The sequence below is a fragment of the Chelonia mydas genome, chromosome 10, assembly GCF_015237465.2.
Source record: "Chelonia mydas isolate rCheMyd1 chromosome 10, rCheMyd1.pri.v2, whole genome shotgun sequence".
Taxonomy (NCBI): Eukaryota; Metazoa; Chordata; order Testudines; family Cheloniidae; genus Chelonia; species Chelonia mydas.
In genome coordinates this window covers 33,433,234-33,454,669 of record NC_051250.2, presented here as the reverse complement: position 1 = coordinate 33,454,669, position 21,436 = coordinate 33,433,234, and the positions used below count along the sequence as shown (strand labels likewise).

The following is a 21,436-nucleotide window of genomic DNA, read 5'->3' as shown; positions in this document are numbered from 1 at the left end:
GGGAGAGGGCGCCTGGGGCCAGGCAATGTGGGAGGCAGCCTGGGGCTGGGGAGCATGGGGGGAGGGGCTGCACAGGATCAGGTAGTGGGGGGGGCAGCGTGGGACTGGGGAGTATGGGGGGGCACAGGGCTGCGGAGTGTATGGCAGGAGGGATCAGGGGGCCAGAGAGCAGGGGGGCAGCAGAGGGCCGGGCAGCCTGGGAGGCAGCCTGGGGCCAGAGAACGGGGGTGGGGGAGGGCTGCACAGGACCAGGTAGTAGGGGGGCAACATGGGGCTGGGCAGTGGGAGGGGGGGCAGCACAGGACTAGGGAGTGTGTGGGCAGCATGGGGCCAGGTGCACTGCTAGGTTGAAGGGTTGCGGGGGGTTGGGGTGGGGGATGGGCAGACCCAGACCTGGGGGGCACCGTCCCCAGCACGAGGCTCCCATGCACGAGAGACGCCCACTCCACAGCCAGCCTCACTCTGCCCCCTGCCTGCCAGCCCCAGCCCATGCCAGAGCCAGCCCAGAGCCGCTCAGCTCAGGTCAGGCTGGCCCTACTGTGCACCATGAGGTTTGCGCCGACCCTAGGCGCCCCAGAGCCTGGCTGGGGTCTGGCAGCCAGTGCCCCAAGGCCCTGAGCCCCTTCCCACTTGGCAGCTTTGGCTCAGCCCAGAGCCCAGCCAGCAGACCGAGCCCCCCTTCCCTGATCCTCAACAGCCCCCAAAGGGCTGCTGGGCTCTCCCTGCTCCTGGCTGGGGGCGCCCCGCTGCAGTGGGCAGGGACACCCTTCCCCCCCGCCCCGTCCAGCCAGCCTGTGGCCCCCTGTCTGGCTGCGCTGGGCACAGGGAAGGGGGAGGAAGGAAGTAAATATTTATCTCCCACAGTTCAGAGCCTGGGAAGGCTCCAGCTGCATTCACGGCCTCCCTCCTTGGTCTGCCCTGCCCTGCCCGGGGCCTCTCCCTGGGGCAGGGGAGGGGACCTGGCGGGCCGCCAGCCGTCTGCTAGCTGGTTCCTTGTGAGCCCGGCCAGGCGGGCCCTGTGCTGCCATCCTGGGATCCTCCGTGGACACCAGGCCTGGCTCATTTCCTGCCTGCTTCCTGCCGGGGCACCTTGCCCTGGCCCACCCACCCACGTCACCCCCGCCCCGTGACTCAGTTTCGCCACCTGGCCATGGGGACAGTGATGAGGAGGGGGCAGTGCTCGGAGGGCCCCCAGCACCCCACACAGCCTGATCCCAGAGGTGCCTATGCTGCAGTGAGACCCCAGGCAGCTCCGTGGCTGGCCCCGCCCAGGCCTCGGGCGGCCCAGGCAGGGTCCCGAGTACTTTTCCTTGGCAGGGGAGGGACATCACCCATCTGGTGCCCACCACCTGTGAGAGCAGGGGCATCACAGGCAGGCGCCCGTCACCCAGCCCAGGGGCTTCTCGTCCTGCCACTGCCCCGACGTCTGCCAACGCCAGCAGATCTGAGAGCGAGACGCCCAGCCCCCACCCACTTTGCCTCCCTCCTGCATGGGATGTGCTCGGTCCTGCAGACCCCTTTCTGGGAGTGAGCGGCCCCACGCCCTGCGCTGCCTACAGCAGGACAGCAGGGAATGTGCCACAGGCCCCCACAGTGCCCACACCCAGACTGTCCTAGCCCCACAGTGTCCGCGCCCGGCCCTGCCCCAGCCCCACAGTGCCCGCGCCCAGACTGCCCTACCCCCCAGTGCCTGCGCCCAGCCCTGCCCCAGCCCCACAGTGCCCGCGCCCAGCCCTGCCCCAGCCCCACAGTGCCCACACCCGGACTGCCCTAGCCCCACAATGCCCACACCCGGACCGCCCTAGCTCCACAGTGCCCACACCCGGCCCTGCCCCAGCCCCCTGGTGCCCACAGCCAGCTCCCCCGGCTCTGCAGCAACGCTGTCTCTTCAGCTGCCTCAGTTCATCCCTGCTGCACCCACTGGGGCAGCCCTGCAGTGCCCCTCCACAGCCATCCAGCCCCACCTCCAGCCCCCATTGCCCGCCCCCAGAAAGCATGCTCACCCCCACCCAGCAGGGACTGGACAATGCAGGGTGCTGTGTACACACCAGGCCTGCTACACCCCACCCCCCCACCCCAGCTCTGTCGGTGCCCCTCAATCCCAACCCAGAGCCCCTGCTGTCTCAGCCCTGGCACCTCCACCCAGCCCTGTCGTCCGTTCCCCCCCCAACCCCCTGCCCCGGCCATGCAGAGCATGATGCCCATGCTGGCTTTGGCGAAGGGTCTGTTTTGCAGCTGGCCGAGAACAAGGCGCTCGTCTCAGCTGTGATCTCAGCCAGCTCTTCCTAGAGCCCAGGGCTCGCTAGCGCCCTCCCTTGGGAGCCCGCTACCGCCGCCACCTCCTCCCTGCGACCCACGCCAGGCCCGGACTGCCAGGACCTGAGTCAGGCATGGGGAAGCGGCCATGAAGCCAGCCTGGGGTCAGGCTGGGCAGGGGGTGGCGCAGCGCAGGGCAGGGACACTGGCTGGGCGCAGCAGAGAGGCAGCAGGGGGAAGTGAGGGGGCAGGTGCGATATGCCCGGCTCCCAGCCCAGCCCTGCGCTCAGCACATCCTGGCTGAGGCCCACATGGCCTGGCTGCTCCCCCCTACGGGGCCCCCAGGACCACAGGGGCCCCAGTCTCGGCTCCAGGACGTTCCACAGACCCCCATCCTGTGCCAGGCTTAACCTCTGCAGCCCCCTCCCCACTGCAGGGCTGGAGGGATGGGCCACTGCCAGCATCAGAGCACTCCCCTTCCCGGGGACTGCCCCCATGACCACCACCGGGCCCCTCCAGACCAGAGCAGAGCCAGCTTCGGGCCTCCAGCACTGCCATCCGGGGGGGGCTCCATACCCCACCCCTGACACGACATCCGGGGGGGTCTCCATCCCCCGCCCCGGCACTGGTACCCCAGGGGGTTCCATCCTGCACCCCAGGGACCCCAAGGGCAGAAATATCCTAGGGCCTCCCCTGCTTTCTACAGGTTCAATCAATTTCCCCCTCCCCCCCCCAGCCCTGTGCTGTTCCCTCAAGCCAGGCTCTGTCTCAGTGGGCACTGCCCCCCACGGGGGGTTGCTGGGGGTGGGGCTGGGGCTCCCAGGAGCAGGCCTGGGCTCTGTGCCAGGCCCTGCCAGCGTGGCACTGGGGTGGGGGAAGGCACTCCCTGCAGTATCCCCCGGCGGTGGGCCAGGTTTGTTTTCGTTCTGCTCCTGACCCTCCGGCAGGCCCCGCGCCAGCCCCCCACCCTGCCTGCGTCTGCAGCTGCAGCCCAGCGCCTGGTGCATGAATGGGGGGCTCTTTCCTCTCCAGCGAGCCCGGGGCTGGCAAGCAGGAAGCAGAGACTTCCGCGGAGCCGGGGCCAGCCCTTGCTCCCCCCTGCACGTCCTCTCCCCCCACCAGCCTCCTTCTCCCCTTCCTGGGCCAGAGCGCCTGCCAGCCGTGCCCGTGTGGCACCTGTTCCCTGGCTCTGCCTGGCTCGAGCAGGCCTGTCCCTGCCCCCGCGCCCAGGCGCCCCCCCCATGCTGGCACCCAGCCAGGCCAGGCTCAGACGCTCTGGAATGCAAAGCACCTCCTAGCCCTGCGTGGGGGGCGAGGACAGGCCAGGGGAGGGGGCCGAGCGCCGAGCTCAGCAGCAAGGGGGAGACGCAGCCCCTCCCCCCCGGCCCCTGTCTTCCAGACGGGGTGATGGAGCCTGTGCCCAGGGAGCCGGGGCTGTTGCACGGGGTGTGGGGCAGGACTGGGGGCAGCTGGCTGGGCTGGCAATGGGCAGGGTGAACTCACAGGGAAGGCAGGACCCCTGAGCGACGTGTCAGCAGGGCAGGCCAAGCCCGGTGGCACCGACTAGCCCCGCACTGGCAGGCTGAGCAGGGCCATGGAGCCTGGCCTGGCCTCTCCTCCCAGGCCCTTCCAGCTCCCGCAGAGATGCAGGGGAGCCAGCCACGCTGCACTGACCTGGGCACTCGGGCCAGCAGGAGGCGCCAGAATAAGGGCAGGTGGCTGGGCTGGGGGCTCGTTGCCACACACACCAGCCAGCCCCAGTGCCCCCCCAGCCAGCCAGTGCGCCCCACACCCTGTGCTCCAGACACACTCCTGTCCCCTCACACCACCTCCCCTCCCCATCCCCTGCACACACACCCCTCCTCTCTCCCCATCCACTGAACAAACCCTCGCCCCACCCCTCTCCCCTATGCACACCCCTCCCCATCTTCCCTTCATACTCCCTCCCCCACTCTCCTTCCCCTGTGCACACCCTCCCCATTCCCTGCACACACACACCTCTCCCCCATCCATTGAACACACCCTACCCATGCGCACACTCCTCCCACTCTCCCCTGAATACTCCCTCGCCTCCCCAATCCCTGCACACACCCCTGCCCTACTCCCCTTCCCCTGTGCACACCTCTCCCCATCCCCTGCACACACACACCCCTCCCCATCCACTGAACACACCCTCATCCACCCCTCTCCCTTGCACACACAGCCCGCCCCTTCCCCTGCGCACACCCCACCCTCTCCAACCCCTTGCACACACATCTCCTTTCCTCATCCACTGAACAAACCCTCCCCTGCGCACACCCCTCCCCCCTCCCCATCCACTGAACACACCCTGCCCCCACTCCTCTCCCTTGCACACACATCCCTACTCTCTCCAACCCCCTGCACACACACCTCCTCTCCCCATCCACTGAACAAACCCTCCCCTGCCCACACCCCTCCCCTCTCCCCATCCCCTGCACACACCCCTACCCTCCCCATCAACTGAACAGAGCCACCCCCACCCCTCTCCACTGTACACACCCCTCCCCTTCCCCTGCGCACACACCCCTCCCCTCCCCCAATCCCCTGCACCCACACACACCCCCTTCCCTTCCCCCAATTCCCAGCACACATACATGTGCCCTCCCCACGGCCCCTCCATGGCAGGGAGGGGGGGCTGTGGTATCCCAAGGGCAGAGTGGACTCCTGGTGAAGTCCGGGAGGGGGAGGGAAGGGAGGGGGCTCAGCTGATCATGCCCCTGCCCCACCACCTGCTCTGGGACCCCCAGCAAGTCTCTTTGGCCCAGACTTCCAAAAGCACTCAGCACCCAGGGGCTCCACTGAGAGCACTGGGGGGACCCCCAACTGAGAGCACTACAGAACCCCTCCCCCACGGGGAGCCAAAGGAGATGCTGGGGGTGGAGAAGCCCGACTCCCTCAGGCAGCCAGCACTTAGCTCCCCCGCCCTGCCCAGTGCTTTGTTCCCGAGCTGGGGCGATGCTGCTCGGCCCACTGTGGAGAGACGGGGGCCCTGCTTGCCAGGTATCAATGTGCAGGCAGCTGGATCTGCCATTGTCTTGTCAGAGGCTCCACTGATATGGGGACCAAGACCCAGACAGCCAAGCGACACCCATGCTATGTCTCTTCACCTGCGCTTAGAGCAATCAGCCTTCTGCCACCCCCAAGGCAACAATGTCACATATAGGGGAAACTGAGGCACAATCCGGGGCTCATCAAAATATTACAAAATATTCCCATTTTGTCACAGCCTATCCATCTGCCCACCTGCTGGTCCGTCCGTCCACCTGCCTGTCCATCTGTCCGCCCGCTCATCTCACACACACAGGGCATCTCTGTGAGGTCCCTCTCCTGCCCGCCTGTCATTCTGCCTCACTGCAGGGATGGGGCGGGGGCGAACTGAAGGAGGCAGGAGAAGAGAAGAGGCACGGTCCCCAGGGCGCTGGCTGCATTTCCCTCACGCTCAGAGGCTCCTGGTTTAGGCCCCATTGCCGAGAGTAGGGCAGGGCGAGGGCAGGGCACAGTGAGGACAGGGCAGAGCGAGGGCAGCGCAGGGCAAGGACAGGGCGAGGGAAGTGCAGGGCAGGGCGAGGGTGATGTCAGCCTGCCTTTAGAGCCTGGCTTGAGCCCCATGGACAGGTGGGACCCTGCTGCCAGCCCTGGGGAGGCAGCGGGGGCAGGACTGGCAATGCCCAGCCTGCCCCCAGCACCCATACCTGAAGGGCTCCCAAGGGCCGCAAGCTGGCCAGGTAGGATGACGGCACAGGGAATCCCAGTGCTGGGCACCTCCATGCCTAGCGGGTATCAAATGGGGGAGGGGCTGCACCCCTAGTGCTGCCATATCAGCCTCTGGTGGCACAGCCCTGGGTGCCAACCTGGAGCCAGTGGGGGCTGGGGGCACTGGGGTGGGGACGGCCAAGGCCTGTCGGAGCCTGGAGCCCATCCCAACGAGGGTAAGTGGCTTGAACCCGCCGTGGACAGGAAGCAGCCGGCCCAGGGACCGGGGTTGCCCTGGGCCGGGAGCCACCCAAAAGGCTGCTAGGAACTCAGTGCACGCAGCAGCAGTGACCGGACGGGCCAGCTGTGAGCTGGACACCCACTGCCCTGCACCCCTCCCATGGCCCCTCCAACCCGCCTCTGCCCCCCACTGCCCTGCCCCTCCACACACCCCCACTGCCTCTCCCCTGTCCTCTGCCCCACGCTTCCCTGCCTTCCTACCCTCTACCTCCCTGCTGCCCCTGCCCTCCTTTCCCCTCCCCTGCTGCCTGTGTCCTCCTCCCCACACCCCACTGCCCCTGCCCTCCCTTCCCCCAGCAGCCGTCCCTCTCCTTTGCTCCTTGTCTCCTTTGCATTAACACCCTGCAGCTGCCCCGCCCCCAGCTTCCTAGAGCCAGCAGGGGGCACTGCTGACAGCACAGGCTGGCTGGAGAAAGGCAGGGCATGCCCTGGGGGCCGCTCCTGTAGACAGGGGGCAACTGGCTAGGGGGCAAACAGAACCCAGCTTGCTGCCAGGGCCGGTCCCAGCCCCACCCTGCCTGACCCAGCTGCTCCACTCAGTCCCCCCAGTCCAGGCGTTGGCGGCTTTCTCACCCCATCCCACTGGGGCCCCAGCTCCACCCAGCAGGGGCAGGCTGACAGGAGGCCTGAGCAAAGGCTGGGGTTTGGCCAGGGGCCCAGAGCCTGCGCGCCAGGGCAAGGCGCGGGGCAAGGGGGAGGGGGAGCCGAGGGCCTTCCCCCACCCGTTCTCCCCAGCTGGCTGGCCTCATCCTAGATTCCTGGGCTGCTACTGGGAGCCAGCCTGGGTGGGGCCCGCTGGCTGGGAAAGGGCTTCGAACCGCGGAAGAAACTACTCCCGAGCGAGCGAGCAGCTGCCAAACCAAACTGGCCCTGAAGCACAAAATTCCTGGGAACAAACCTTCCTCGAATCCAGAGGAACCGGAACAGCAAGAGCCACCCCGCCTTGCCCCCCAGACACCACGGCCTGCTATGCCCACCTCAGCAGGGGCAGGCTGGGGGGCCCAGAGCACGGCACGGGGCAGAGCGTGGCTAGGTGCTGCCGATGCCCCCCCACGCCTGACCCGCAGCCCCCTGCTCGCCCAGCCCTGGGCTCCCCACAGCCCCGCCAACGCCCCCACGCGTGACCCGCAGCCCCCTGCTCACCCAGCCCTGGGCTCCCCACAGCCCCGCCGACGCCCCCCACGCCTGACCCGCAGCCCCCTGCTAGCCCAGCCCTGGGCTCCCCGCCCAGCTCTGCTGCTGCCCTCCAGTCCAGACCGGCACCATGCCCAGCTGTTCCCCCCCCAGCTCTATGGGTGACCATCGGCCTGCCACTCTCCTGAACAAAGTGGGAAATTGTGCAGGGTTTTGTGACATGAGACCAGACTCACTTTACTTGTGGTTCAGAGGTAGCTTTGGATCCAGGCATCCTGAGATCCCACCCCTCCTTCAGACAGATGTAAGAAAGGGGGAGCCGGGCATGTAAAAATGGGGCAATGGCACAAGCTGGTCTGGCCGTGCCAAGCCCATGGGCACAGGGCAGGTGGCAGAGGCAGGGCAGTCCAGGTGCTAAAGTGGCTCACTCACCTGGGGGAGAGATGTCCCTTCCCCCATGTGTCCTGGCCCCTTCCCTGAGCCATTTGTACCCTGTGTCTGGCTGCTTTGAAATGCCAATGCTGGGCGCTGGATGGCCCAGCCCTGGGGGACTGAGGCTGCCGGTTCCGATCCAGGTCAGGAGAGTTGGGCCTCCCAACAGCCTCCATGCAGTTGGCAATGGAGCGTAGCACTGCCCTTGGTTGGCAGGCTCTCCAGAGGCCCTACAGACTGATTCTCTCCAGGGGTCCTCCCAAGACAAGGGAGCGTGCGGAAGTTGCCGTGATCCCCAGGAAATCTCAGCACTACTCAAGGGAAATGTGCCAGTGGCTGCAGAGGAGGAGGGCCGGGCATTTCCATGCCAAACATGGGCATCTCGCTCCCCCAGCAAGTTGGTGTCACCCGCCAGGGCTGCCCCGGAAATCAACACTTCCATCCGAGAGCCTCGGCCGCTGAATCCTCCCTGACCCAAACCCACCCACAGGAGCCTGCACCCTGGCAAGCTCAGTCCACTGCTCAGCTGCATGCCTGCTTTGCCCTGTGAGCCCATAATGTGGTCTACAAGGGCCGGGGATCACAGGCTTTGAGGGCAACACAGGGGATGGGGAGGGCAGACAACAGCGTCTGCAGCCTGGCAGCACCTTCAATGACCCAAATCCTGCTCGGCTGCCACTTTGGGGTCTTCCCCGAAGCACTGGGGGAAAATCATGATTGTACAGAAATCAATTCAGCCTCCATTGAAATGCAGCCACCTCTGGGCTGGGACAGGGCAGCTGTTTTAACAGCAGACAGCAACTCTCCACCCCAGGGCAGGCAGTGACAGGGAAGCTAAGGAGCCAGCATGCCCTGGCTAACACCCCAGCTCTTGCAAAAAGTGGCTCTCTGGGCACTCCAGGCTGGCAGCGCCTTGGTGCCCAGGTTTGACCCAAGACAGGTGTGTCCATTACATGGGCCTAGGTGCAGGCCAGCTGTAGCCACACAGAGGTGTCATATGGGGCACCGAGAGCAGTATCGGACCCTGCCCACACACACACAGCACAGGACTCTGTGTGGGTCCCAATCGCCTCCCCTGACATGAGAGCTCCCCACCGGGTACAGGCCACGCCCCAGGAAACAAAGGAGATTGAGCTGGGGCTGTGGCAGGAAGGAATCGCACGCACATGAGCCAGGAATCCCTCCGGGCCATGACTCAGAGCATCGGGGCCAGAGATCGCTAGCCTGGTGGGCACCGTTTTCAGAAGCAGCCTGTGTTTTGGAGTGCCCACGCTGGGACTCGGAGGGGCTCCCTGTGCTCCAGCCTGGGACTGGGAGCTCATCAGATCGCCCTGTCAGGCGGGACTGCCCAGTACTGGGGGACAATTCATCAGGGCAAACCCAAGGGCAGCAGGGCCAGCAGGCAGGCTCTCCGTAGGAACCAGTGCTGTGCAGAAGCCCCCATGTGGCACTAGGAGGCGATGGTGTACAGCTGGGGTGTAAAGGCAGGGTCCTGCCTGCTCCTGGGTCCTACAAAGCGCTGCCACTTTGCCCAGTGGGCGAGGACAACCCCAGCATGCCGACTGCCTTCCCCTGCTGCCCAAGCTGCGGGGCCAGGGGGAGTCAAAGGGCTGCACAGCACTGCTTGCTCTTGGGCACATGGGAGAGGAGCAGGAGTTCTGGTTTTGCCGGGCCATTAAGACAGATGTTATCACCAGGTTCCTAGTGCACTGAGGACTGCTTTGCTGGCCGGTTCCCTCCATGCCCCCTGGCAGGAGCACGCTGGGCAGCAAGCACCCCTCTCTGCAGGGCGTGTCTGGCTGGGAACAGAGGGGGGCTGCAGGAGATGCCATGGAATGAGAGTCTCTCTTTGCAGTCCAGCCTGACCTCACCACACGGCCCAGCTACGACTCCACGAACACCGAATGGGAGCCAAGCGAAGCTGGCAGCAGCTTCCCCCAGGCCGGCTGGCTCTGTTGGGGGAGGGACAGCCTGGGACCCAGCTACCCGACTCTGGGCACCAGCCCTGACATGCATGGATGGGCAGCAGTGCCTAGTGTGTTCCCAAAGATGGGGGAGGCCAGGAGAGCTGAGACCACATACCAGCCCTGGGGAGGCTGGGCATTGTGCAGGAGGAGAGACCCTCGTAACCCCTTCAAGGGCGGGGCAGCTGTGGTGAGTTTCCCGGGGGCTCCCCCAGCCACTCCCTTGCTGTCTGCCTTCCCCTCTTCTCCAGTGCATGGCTCCTGGGCTTCCCAGCCAGCCCCCCCGCAACCCGAGCCAGCCAGCAGCCAGGATGTCAGGGCTGCCAGCTTGTATCTGCAGAGCCAATGCCCACTGTCCTTCCCTCCAGCCCCTTCCAAGTGCCCCTCCCCCAGGCCTTTGCACAATCAGCAAGCCAAGAGGTAACACCCAGGCTAGGTCACCATCACGGGGGCACATGCCTGTCACAAGTCAGCTGCCCGAGTCTCTGCCACATTCCTGCATGTCCCCACCCATCTGCAAACATCCCTCTGGGCCAGCTGACACCCAGCGCAGGGGCAGGGCAGCGTGTAGCCATGGCAGAGTGCCTTTCGCGCAGGGATCTCCACTCCCCGTCCAGCTGAGCCCCCCGACCCTGGGACAGGCAGGGCACCCTGGCCCTAGACAACGCAGCGACCTGCCCAAGTCAGCACCAAAGATGGGCTTAGAATTGAGGTCCCTCCATCCCCCGTGCTCTGACTTCTAGGCAATGCGCCTCTTCCAGGACTGCACGCCATGATGCAGGACAGGCCTTAACCCTTCCTCCGAGAGCTGGCACTGGCCAATGATGTGCCCGACCAGCCCTCCACATACACTGATGCGGGCACGGGAGAGGTCTCTGCCCAGCTGAGGACCAGGGAATGACCGACGAGATGTCACACAGGGGATCTTGTGTTGCAAAACAGTGATAGTGAGACCATCGCCTGGGGGAGGCAGGTCGCAGGCCTGAGCCCGTCAATGCTGAAAACAACAGGGTGGAGCTCTGAGCCTCCCCAAAGACGAAGCAACCCCCGGAGGGTTCTCTGCGGGGGACTAAAAACCGATGGCCTGGGACTGCGTAAAGGCAGCAGAACTGGCCCAAGCTGCTATCTGGGACGGGAGGAGCCGCTCTGCCCCTGCGGGGGCGCATGACGGGGGGATCCAGGCTCTCTGGACTGGACAGGCGCTGCAAGGCCTGACTTAGCCAGGAAAGTCACCTGGTAACAAGCACAGGCTGCGTTATGGCCGACGCTTTTCTTTACCCTGGAACCAGGCCCGCAGTCTGTGCGCTTGCTTTCATTTGACCCTTTATCTCGGGCTCTGTTAACTCAACCTCCCATCTCCACCGAGCTCAGGTGCATGGTGAACTGAGGGGAAAGTGGAGAAGTGGGGTGCAGTGGGCGGGCGTGAACATCCAGGAGCCAAGGGAGGGGCACTCGGGTGGGCTGTGTAGGTTGCTGGCCTGCTCTGGGAAAGAGCGGGGCTCGTGGAACCCGGAGCAGAGCACCCGTGGTGCCAGCAGCTGGCAGGTTCCCCTGGTAGGCCCAGCTCCATGAGCAGGTGCTAGGGAGTCACCCTGGACCCTTGGGAAACCCCTAAAAGTGCATTGGGGGAGCTACCAGAACACGCTAGCCAGCGCAGGCTGAGCCCAGTGAGCCAGGCAGTCGCTGACCCCGAGCCCTACTCTGAAATGCAGGTGCAAAAGAGGGGATTGGGGAGCAGTTCCACCCCCACTGGCCTTCTCCTGGGCCTGGCCGTGCCCTGCCACCTTCATACCCACTCACTTCTGTCCAGCGGCCCAGGGGGCCAGGGCGTGGTGGTCCACAGGGCCATAGGGCAGGAGCCTTTGCTAGGCAGATCCCAATCACCATCCTGGGAAGCTATAGCCATCTCCTGCCATCCTGCCCCTCGCGGGACGGCCTGGCACCTCCTCCACAGGGATCGTATGCAGGCAGGCCCCACGTGGGTTAAAACCAGTGCTTCCCCTACGAGCTCCCCCTCCCCCCAGCTTCATGTCAGGCTCCCACTGACCCACAGAGCCAGTGCAGGCGCATCACAGGGTGCTTTGCCACAAACCCTAGCCGATTGCACCTTCCCCCCTCTCTGGCCCGCAGCTGGAGCGGGCACAGGCCGTAGGCCCATCTCTTGCAGGAGCTAAAGACAGAGCGATACAAACTGGGCCCCGGTGTCTCTGCCGGATTGCCAGCGAGAGTGGCTGCCACCTGCCCTGGTGAGGGGATGGTCGGTGCTGCCTTCCCGCCCCAGCAAGCTACCAGCATGGTAGGGAGCCCTCCACCTGCAGTGGGGGCATAGCATCGTTAGAGAGAAGTTCAGGTGGGCTCTCTTCTCACCCTGTCTGCCTCGTCACTAGCACTGCGCCTGCCTCACTTTCCCTACCAGCTGCCTGGATCTCCACTGCCCCCCTCCCGCCCCCCGCGCACACACACACACACACACACACGCTCCTGCGTGCTGGCTCCATCGCCTGGGACCTCTCCAGGCTGCATTCTCCTCAGCCTCGCCCCTCTCTCGCAAGCACCAGGCAGGGGACAGCCAGCCCCCCTGCCCGCTCATATGAGGGGTATGAGCAGCAGGCCAAGCTGCCCCCAAACCTATCTGCTCTCAGGGGAGATAATTTGCCTGGCAGGGGGTGGGGGGCGGCACCAGCCCTGAAGTGCTGCCAGGAGCTGCTGCAGACCCAGGGCACAGCTGGGTCCCGTCAGGCAACGGCCTGGTGGGGGTGGAGGTTAGTCAGTGCCTGGCCACGGGCTCAGGGGCCGGGTGCATGGTGGGGGGGAGCCATTGGTGCCTACGGTGGGGGGCAGCATCCATGCCCTCAGCTCAAGGTCAAACATGGCTGCCCCACAGCAGAGCGTCTGCCAGCTCCACAGGCGTGATTCTCTCAGATATCCCGAGAGAGATGCAGCACGTCCAGCCCTGCCCCCCCGTCCCCAGAACGAGCCAGCAGCATCCTGAACGCTTCACCTGGGCTCCTGCCAACGGGGAGCCGGCCGGCCCCAAGCTGTCTGTGGAGCCGCAGCTGCGTCGTGAAGCCAGCCAGAAATAGCAAGGGAGAGAAACAGGGAAGGGCCAAAAGACACAGGGACTGTCCTCATACGCGCTGCCGTGCCAGAGCTTGGAGCGGGAGGGGCAGGCCGTTCCCAGGGAGCCTCTGCAGGCACTTCTGAGTCCTAGCAGGGTCCAATCCACCCTCATGCTCCAGGGCAGAGGCAGGAAGAAATCACCCCGCGGCCCCGTCAGGCAAGTGGGGAGGGAATCAAGGCTCCCTCCAAAGCAGCTGGCTGGAAAAAGAACCAACTTTGCCGTATATCCAGGGGAGAGAGTGGGGCACAGACGAGGGCCGACCCTGCACCCCACCAGAGCAGCCTCCGCCCACACAAACACACGCAAGCAGAGCGATGGGCCCTGAAACGCCCCAGCTGCCTGGCAGCACTTGCAATGGCCGGCGGGCAGGCTAACAGCAAGGTCAGCGTGGATGAGGATGGATGGGCGACGCTCGGGTCAAGCCCATAGCCCGGGCAGCAGCAAAGGGGAACCCAGCCACCACCCTTCTGGAGACGAGGATAAAAACCCTGCCCGTTCCATGGACCCCTGTGAGAGAGGAGACCCGGGCCCCTAGTGCCTGGGTACTGAGAGATGCTCCCAGAGCCACAAGCCCATCTGCTCCAGGCTGGATTGAACATACCAGCTGTGGCTGGGCACCTGCTGCACAGCCCTGCTAGGCTGGCCAGGCAGGGCATTGGGATGGGGAACAGACCGGGAGTGGGGAGGGGAGGTGGACGCAGAAATGGGAGTCAGGGTCTCGCACCAGGCGTGGGATACACCAGCTGCACGTGCCAGCCCCCCTGCAGTGCTGGGGACAGAGCCTGCAGGCTCTGTTGGGGAGGGGGTTGCACCCCTGGAAATCAGCTGGACACTGGGTAACCCAGACGATCTCGCCATGCCCCAGCCTGGCTGCACTGTGCCCCTTGTCTCATGGCGACACATCAGCCTGGTCCAGGGAGCCCACGCAGGCGGGAGCTGAGGGAGTTCAGGGGAAGATGAGGGTGGCCGGGGAATGCAGTGTTCTCACATGCAGGCTGCTTTGGGAGGGAAAAGGGATGTGGGGAAAGGGATAGGAATGGAACCCTTTACCCCAGCGCTTTCCCCTGCTTCTCTGATGGGGTGGGGGAGCTGCGGGACCTCTGCAGGGCCGGCACCTGCGATGGACACATGGAACATTCAAGGCTGGTTGTGTTAACACTGTCCATGGACTGCTGGGCTGGCAGAGATTGTATTCCTGGCTAAATGAGTCACATAACGGAGGCTTCCTGCAGGCACCACCGTGGGGGGGGGGGGGGGAGGGGGAGGGGGGTAATTAATGCAAAGCCCCAGGAGTGGAACAAAGCAGGTAACAGCTGAAGCAGCTCCTCCGCCCCTGGAAACAGCCCCCGGCCTGGTTTGACCTGGTTCAGCAGACAAAGGGCCCTGAGCAGTAGAACAGCCTGGCCTGGGGAGAGGGTGACTCACAGAGAGGCAGGAGGCTGGGACCAGAAACAGCCCTGCAGGAGACCAGCCAGGCCCGCCCAGATGCTGCTCAGTGGGCTCCTGTGTTTTAGACACTTTCGTTCTGAGGAAACAGTACTTTGCCTTAGGAGCTCTGGCTGGGCACTGGCTGGCCCTGCCCTGGCAGAACGGGACAGCGGGTGCTGCACTGAACTTAGACCCATGGAGGGGATCATGGAGAGTCCCAAGGGTCTGCAGCCTCGGGCTTGGTCTGGAGTTCATAGGATCCTGCCCTGAGAAAGGTGAGGGCTGGAGGCCTGAATGGGCAGCCCTGTAGAAGTGAGAGGGGCAGCGTGCATCCCACCAGTGATGCCAGGATCAGCATCAAGAGAGGTGCTGGGGCTGCGTGGGCCTGGAGGAGCTAGAACCCCCTTCCCACAGTGCAGGAGGGCAGCGGCAGGAACCGAACCCAGAACTCTAAGAGGCCACACGGATGCTGTGGAATATGCTACCCAGACAAGGAGGCAGCGTGGCTCAGCCAAATAGTACTTCTAGCAGCTGCCCTGAGGCGGGATGGGTCCAGGCCAGTCTTTCTGTTGGGGAGCAGCAGCCTGGAAGGGTCAGTTGGGTTGCTGTTTGTTTTTTCCATTAGAAAGTCAGGCCTCATCCCCTCGGCTTTCCTGGGAAGACTGGGTGACGGGGGGCAGGAGAATTACGACCAAGGGAGAGGGTTGACCACAAGGAGGTAAGAACGGCCATACAGGGTCAGACCAATGGTCCATCCAGCCCAGTATCCTGTCTTCTTACAGTGGCTGGTGCCAGGTGCTTCTAAGGGAGTGAACAAAACAGGGCAATTATCACGTGATCCATCCCCTGTCGTCCACTCCCAGATTCTGGCAATGGAAAGTTTAGAGACACTCAGAGCATGGGGTTGCCTCCCTGACCATCTCGGAAAAAGCAAATGCGGGCCTGTCAGTGTGGCATGGCCGGCTATTGAACCTGACAGCGTCCTGCTCCTCCTTTTCCTCATGTGTCCACAGGAGTTTCATCAGGGGTTGCCAGACACGGTCGAGTCCCACCCCACTGAACCCCTCCTGCAATGCTGTTAGAACAGCCCTGGCTGGCCCACAGATGGGCCAGACCCTCGCCAGGGTGCCTGGGGGAGGGGAGAGGCTGCAACAGGAGGTGCAAGGTGTTTCCAGTACACTGGGGAGAATCTCGCCGGTGCTGGGAAAGGAAGCATCTGAACGCTGTTGGGGAATGTCCCCGTCACATCCCCGGGCTGTTCAGAGTGATGCCAGCCGCCGGGGTGGCCTGGCTCCCATTGCGTGCACCCCACACCTGCAGGCTGGCTGGAGCTGGGGCTCCCGCAGCGGCCAGTCCAAGGGCAGAGTGTCCCTGGCACGTACAGAGGGAGGATAGCTGGACGGCGACCCAGGAGAGCTGTGTCCTGTTCCCAGCTGTGCTACAGGCTCCCTGGGGGACTCTGAGCAACCTCCCTTCATCTCAGCAGGCTTCAATTCCCCACCTGTCCAGTGGGGTGAGAACCCTTCCTCTGTCTGACTGGCTCGGTGGGCAGGGTCGGTCTCTAACTGGGAAGCGCCTGGCACAATGGGCACTACTGCCATCCGGTAGGTTACTGTGAATACTCCGGCGCTATATGGGTCCCACGCTGGGACTGTCACCTCCTCTGATGCCCCTTAGACCCTCCCCCTCCAGGACACGCCTTGCAGACCCCTCTTCCCTTCCTAACCCAAGACAGGCCCTGCGCAGAGGGAAGAGTGGGAGCACTTCTCTCCTCAGCCACCAGGGTGTCCTACCCAGGGGGCCATGCGGGCACTAGGCTGGCAGCCGGTGGTCTGATCGGGAGGCCGGGTGGCTGCTCCCTATGGCCCCAGCCCCGGCACGCAGTAGCCAGATTGGCTCGTCTTGGCTGCTGAGCAGGACACAGCCCTGAGCTGCAAAATAAGCCTTTCAAACAAGAGAGCCTTTTAGCAGCTCGCAGCCTCCTTGGCACCGGGGCCGTCTGCCGAGGCCTCGCGAGGGCAGCAGTCTGTCTGTTAGCTCCCTGCCCTGGGAAATGCCAGGGGCTAGGCCTTTTGCAGGCAGCCCCCTCTCCCCCCCCCTCCCGCCCCAAAGCACCGTGGGAGGGCCGGAGGACAGGTCCAGCGCTGAGGCTTCAGTGTGGGAAAGGCTCCGCCAGCCAGTTACTGCCCCCCTGCCGGGAATGAATGCACAGTTCCGGGCAGTTCCGGGCAAAGCGCACGCTCAGCTGAGTCACATCACATGGCTCCCCGGATGGGTCCGCAGTCATGGGACAGGCTGGGGTCTCCCCGGGCTTTGCAAGGTGGGCACCTGGGGATACAAGAAAGCCAGGATGTGCAGGGAGGCTCTGCCTCGGGGCCTTGGGATAGAGAGCCTGCGCCTGGGGTAGGTGAGCAAGGGGGCTCCCTTGGGCTGGGGGTAGAAGGGAGCCCGGGGCAGGGACGGGGCCAGAGAGCTCACAGAGCCCACTCCGCTCCATCTGTTTGTTTCCCAGTGGCTCTTCCCCTGGGAAGGGAGCCAAATGCAGAGAGCTCTGGCTCCCCTGAGCGCGAGGAATGGAGGTGGAAAGACGCAAGGAGGGAGAACCTGCTGCAGACAGGGCCCGGTTCACAAGTGGGGCAGCCTGAGGGCAGGATCAGGGCTGTTCTCACCCCAGTACAGGGGTTAGGGACTCTAAGGTGGGCAGGTCCGGCTCAGGCTCCGGGAAGGCAGGTGACCCACCGGAGAAGGGGCTCAGCATGCTGCAGTACATGGGTAGCAAAGCAAACCAGCCGTGGGTTGAACCATGGCAGTGGGCAAACTGCCACTTGGCACCCTCAGGCCACGGGACTAGGAGTGGTAACAACTCAGAGCACGGCTCCTTCTCCCCAGCCAGACAGTGTAGGGCCCTGCTCTTGACAGAGGCTCTGCAGGGGAAGGGGGCTCTCAAAGGCAACTCACGCTAGCAATTCCAGCACAGGCAGGGTTCAAACTCTGGGGCCCAACTCAGTTGCCTCCCAAGCCCTGGGTGCCGAAGCTGGCGGACCCCAGGGGGAGGGAGAAGTTGAATATCAGACCCCTGGGGGAGGGAGATTTATTAGCTGACATTTCTCCACGTGCAACACCTGGAGATCAGCCCCAGACATCCCACCCCACGCCCAGTGTGGCGCTAGATCCTGCCCCTCTGGCTTCCACACCTGCCCCTGCCACCCACCCCAGCTCCACCAGCACTTGTTCTAATGCCCCAAGCTCCTGAGCCGAGTCAGAGAACCACCAGCTTCCTCAAATCCATCTGCCAGAGAAAGGTCTCCTCCTTTTCCCCCTCAGATATGGAGCCCCCCGCTCCCCACCCTCCAAATTATACCTGCCTGCGGCTCTGCATGGCCAATACACCTGGGTGATCATTCTAGGGACAAACAAGCGATTGCAGGTCCCTGTTACAAGCACTTCCTACTGCTGATTTCTCTCTCTGCCTGGGCTCTGCTCAGTTGGACTCCTGCTAACTCAGGGCCCTGTTGATGGAGGGAGACAAGAATCCCAATGCAGACGTGGGGCACATGCCAAGCCTGTCCACACTCAGTGGGGCTGGCCTGACACAGCTCCTGGCCTGCCCTCATGCCCGTCAAACCCCGTCTGGGGGTCCTTCACTCACACCACGCGGCTTCCCCGTCGCGGGGTGTCATGAACCTGCAGTTCAGGTTGCTACAGCGCATTTCCTGGCAACGCAATCACGGAAGAGTCAGGACATTGCCCAGGAAAGCCAACGTTCATGGACCATGTCAACCTCCCCTCCCCAGCCCAGCCACCCAAACACCCAATTCACCCTCCCCTTCCCCACATGGCCACCCAAATGCCCATGTGTGTCACATCACATAGGCTGGGGGAGGCTGTGCCCACGCCCACGCTCCTACCCAAAGCCCTGCTTGCCCTTCCCTGCTTGGCCCCAATGGCCCCAACCCAGGCAGGTTGTTCCTCTTCAGGGAAGCAGCGGGTTGGGGCTGGGGTTAGGGTGGCCAGGACCTGGGGTGGCTGGGGATGCCCTGCGCTGGGGGGGCCCTGGCTTGCGGGGTGGGCTGGACGCACTGGGGCTGCGCGCCCTGTGTTTGGGGGGGCCATGTGCCGCCCCTACCTGTCCGCCCTGTGCTTGGAGACTGCGGGAGTTGGGGGGATGCACACCACCCATCCCCCCTGTGCTCGGAAGCCCGGGGTGGGGGCATGCACCATCTGCCTACCCTGTACTAGAGCGCTTGCGGGGGCGGGGGCGCACTGCCTGCCCGGTGCTCCAGGGCTGGGGGGGCTGGTAGCCACGGGGAGGGGGAGCTCTGGCAGAGAAGGGGAGCAGGTCCTCGGGCGGGGGGTGGGAATCTCTGGTGATTCACCTGCCACCCATGCAAACGCCTGTGCCAGCCTCCCCTCCACCCAAATGGCCCCACCAAGCTCCCCTCCCCCACCTGGCCACCCAAATGCCCCCACTACCCTCCTCTCCCCCAACAAGCCACCCAAACACCCATGTCACCCTCCTCTCCCTGCCTGGCCACCCAAACGCCGTGCTAGGCAAACACACTCCCACCCAACCAGCCGCACCACAGACCCTCTTTCAGCTCCAGCACCCAGTACAGCCTCCTGCTCCCCCATCGCACCCCCCCCTGAGGAATGCACGCTCTCCACAGACGAAGGCACAGTGCTGAGCCTGCCCGTGGTTCGGGCTGTACGGTTGAGCTTGCTGGCGAGGCCCTGGCCGTGCTGTGGCTGGGTGTGGGTTGGTGCTGGAAGGCAGCGTGCTATGTTTGGGTGGCCAGGCACCGAGCTACCTTGGGAAATAAGGCACACAGACGAGGTGATCTGCCCAAGGGCTGAGAGCTGAGCTGGGATGAGTACCCAGGTCCCTAAATCACCCTCCTGCTTCGGCAACCACTGCTGTCAGTGAGCAAAGGCTGGGCGGGAGGGGATCCCCTAGGGTTTTGTAAAAATCCGTATTTCTCATCATAGGAAGTTATCCCGTTGGTGTTACCTGGTGGCAACATCCGTCCACGTTAGAAGCCGAATGGGGTAGGGGGCTGGAGCGGAGAAATCCGGGCTGTGCAGAGGGGCACCGGGCTGGGCAGGCAAGGAGCAGAGCTGTATGGGGCTGTGTGGGGAGGGGCACTGGCTGAGCCAAGGGGCTCTCTGCTGCCTCCTTGGCTCCCACTGCACAGCCATCCCCAGCCCCAGCCCGGCTGCCTCATCGCCATCCCAATACCCGGGCCAGCTCCCTTCCCTTCCCCCCCCACCGTTAGAAACTGTTGCCATTGATTCTCAACATCTTTTTCCTGGGTGGTGCTGCGGACAGTGGCGGTGAGTTGGGGGGTGACCTTCGAGGTCTGGGGACTGTAGGTTTTTAGTGCCAGCGTGAGATTTCCCAAAGGCTCACGGTCAAAGCGTGACCTGACCACAACAACGTTACAGAAATGTCAGCTGTCCTGTGCTGCAGCCTTGTGCTCAGTCCGGCACTGAGGTGTTGGGAGAGGGATTTCAGCCTGGCTTGAAGGGCAAGTCTCAAGTGAGTCTTGCAGAGGGAGTCACTCATTTCTGGTACGTCCCTAAGACTCCAAACACACGTCACCCACCACTGAAATGCTACCACCTCTCGAGGGGCATTTAATAGGGCACAGCAACACTCCAGTTTAATTCAGGGAATGGGAGAGAATATCGTATCCAGATGAAACCACCAGGGGAGGTTTAGTTACCCCAGGTGGGATTTGGCCAGGATGCCCCTTCTGTGGTGCACAGCACCACAGCATGCCATGACAACAAGCAGGAACAGAAAGACCAGCAGATGGCAACACAGTGCCCCCTAGCACCAAGATGGGGCATTGGGCCCATATTGGCTCAAAGGGAAGAATGTCCCCTAATCAATGAACCAGCAACATCATAGCCCACTTCTTCTCCTCTCTCCCTTCCATGTCTCCCATCCCAATGGTTGCCAAGGCAGACCCTGCTTAGCTTGAGAGACTAAAGAAGTGCACAGCCTGAGATCACTGTATACCACATGGCCAGCCAGGGATGGGCTCCAATATTCCAACACATCCATGGCCATGGGATCTAGGCACCTGCACCTCCTGAGGTGCCAGCGTGTGAATTCCCAAACCGCACCACGGAGCTGGACATGCCACTAGAGACCACACATGGCTGCGCAAACCCACCAGCCTGCTTTGGCACTGCGCTCTAGCTGCAGGTGCTACAGCAAGGGGCTCGCAGCCCAGCAGCCTTGGATTCCATCTCTCCTTGGAGGGGGCAAAACAGACAAGCACGAGCCACCAGAGTTAGCCACGCCACCGCGCTCTCACACACGCATGCATCCCCAAACGGACCTGCTGGAGGGACAGAGCCAGTTCACTGCAGCCTCCACTCCTCAGCCCAAAGTGCGCTGGGAATTCCTGCTGTGCCAGCAGGTGCCAGGCAGACGGTGCCAGCCCAGCTTCCCGTTCATTTTCCTCTCCAGAACAGGGTCCCCCACGGGCACCAGAAACTCACTGCCGGAGCCAACAAAGTGAAATTCAGGCCTACTTTGACTGTAAGCACAGCGGGGCAGAGGTCTGGTCCGCTCTCGCTGGGCAGCACGCCGCACGTTGGCAGCGCTTTAGACATAAGAAAACTGCAGGGCTCAAAACCAGTCCAGCTGAGGACTCAAGTTCTTGACACCCAAACCCGGCCTGCCCCTGCAGGGACCTGGGAGCCCCTCTTCTCTTTGCAATAGCTATTTTCCCTTCCAGTGGTGTCTGGAGAGTCATGTAAGTCATGTAGCTAAGTGCCCTGGCCGGCTGGAGCCTCTGGTTAGCACCATTTTATTCACACTGCCCTGCATTTTCTCCCAGGGCGCTTGACGTGCTTGGCAGAGGCAGAGAAAGAAATGTCCTTTCTGCTTCCAAGAGGAAGAGAGAGGGGCAGGTTCACTGGAGGGTGACTCCCTCGCCAATCTCAGCAGCCCTGGGCACCCAGACCCAGATTGAAATGGGGGGGGGGGGTTACTTGTTTATTGGTAGTTGTGTGCGGGGGAGGGGGTGTTCCTTTGAAACCTGCCTTTAGTACAAAGCCTTTACTTCTACTTAAT

General features: G+C 63.7%; 1 protein-coding gene across 2 annotated transcripts in view; it reads right to left on the bottom strand.

The window, feature by feature from the left end:
• The window catches only part of GLIS2 (GLIS family zinc finger 2), a 33,337-nt gene that overhangs the window by 10,769 nt on the left and 1,132 nt on the right, over window positions 1–21,436 (bottom strand). The gene's annotated exons all lie outside the window — the stretch shown is intronic.